This window comes from Notamacropus eugenii, chromosome 6 (genome assembly GCF_028372415.1).
Source record: "Notamacropus eugenii isolate mMacEug1 chromosome 6, mMacEug1.pri_v2, whole genome shotgun sequence".
In the NCBI taxonomy this organism is placed as follows: domain Eukaryota; kingdom Metazoa; phylum Chordata; class Mammalia; order Diprotodontia; family Macropodidae; genus Notamacropus; species Notamacropus eugenii.
In genome coordinates, this window is record NC_092877.1 from 193,011,147 (window position 1) to 193,012,603 (window position 1,457).

The 1,457-nt window shown below is 34.9% G+C and overlaps 1 non-coding gene across 1 annotated transcript; it reads right to left on the bottom strand.

Moving 5' to 3' along the window:
* Positions 1 to 1,047: 1,047 nt before the first annotated feature.
* LOC140512920 (U6 spliceosomal RNA) lies at positions 1,048 to 1,150 on the bottom strand. The gene has a single exon (XR_011969976.1). It is a non-coding gene; the product is annotated as a U6 spliceosomal RNA (small nuclear RNA).
* Positions 1,151 to 1,457: the final 307 nt, after the last annotated feature.

Here is a 1,457-nt window from a genome sequence, read left to right on the forward strand (position 1 = left end):
ATAAATGAAGTCTGAATATGGTCTTCAAGGAAAGAAAAGATATTATGCAATACACAATACTGATAAAATTTTTAAGCAATAAAAGGTCTCTAGGGAAATAGGGAAAGAAGAATTTATTGAATGCTTATGTTTTGCTTGGCAATGTGTTAAACACTGGGGATATAAATAGAAGTAGAAATAAAGACAATTTCCACCTCAAAGAACTTACATTTCCTTACAACACATACAACTGTAAAGGAGGGAGGTTGGGGGAGAGATGATTTGGGGGGTTGGGGAGGCTGAGAGGTATCCAACTAGTGTCATAGTTTAGAAGTCCAGAAGCCAGGAATAGTGCCAGAAAAACTGGATTTCTCCAAGAAATGGTGGCTCCCAGAGAAATTCATCAATTAAAGAAGAGGACCAACCTTACAGAGGGATGCTGAGAAGGAAGAAGAGATGATTGAATATTCCAGAATGAGGAGATCCTGGGTGTTGAAGGAAGGTCCAGGATTAGATAGCATGGTTTGGAAGTCTAGGAACCAAGAACAGGTAGGGGAAGAGAATGAAGGCCAGCCTGAGGCCTTCTACAAGAGATATTTCTCCAAATTGACAAAAATACATTTTGTATTTGGTCTGGTTATTCAAACAATCTCAAAAATACTTAACTGTACTATGTTCTAACTCATATTTATGTATATATATATATATATATATATATATATATATATATATATATATATTTCTCCAAGAATAAGATGATAGACTTCAGTAAATGTTTTGCTGAAATCTAGGCAAACTATATCTCTAGTACACCTCTGATCTTTCATTCTAGAACCCTGAGAAAAAAGGAAATGAAATCAGTCTTCTAAGATCTTTTCTTGATTAAGACATGCTGGCACCACTGCTTTCTTTTCTAGATATTCACAAACTATTACTTTAAGGACACATTCTAGAATTTTGTGAGAAATCAAAATCAAACTCAGTGGACTATAGCTACTGTCACTTAAAAAACAAACCTGGATGACATCTAACTCTCCAGCCCTGTTTCTTTCTTTTCCATGATGTTTTTAAAATATGGAAAACTTTATAAATTTGCATGTGATCTGCATGCATAGGCAATGCTAAACTTCTCTGCATCATTCCAATTTTAATATATTAAATGTATGTGCTAGCACTTTCTCCATGATCTTTCTAGGATCACAAATCATATCTGCCAGTTTTTCCAGTATCCTTTATTATAATTGGTTCAGGCCTGGTGATTTAAACTAAGAAGTTCGTTGCTTTCCAACAGTAAGCGTGATTAGTCTGAGACTTCACTTCAAGTGTGCAATGTTGAAATGAAGGAGATGTGCTCTCCATCCAAAAAAATATGTATGTCTTCTGCCTGCTAATTCTTCCCTTGAAATACATTCTTTGAGGAGATAAAGGCTTAAGATTCGATACTTGGGAAATTTACTATATAGAAGTGAGTGTAGACA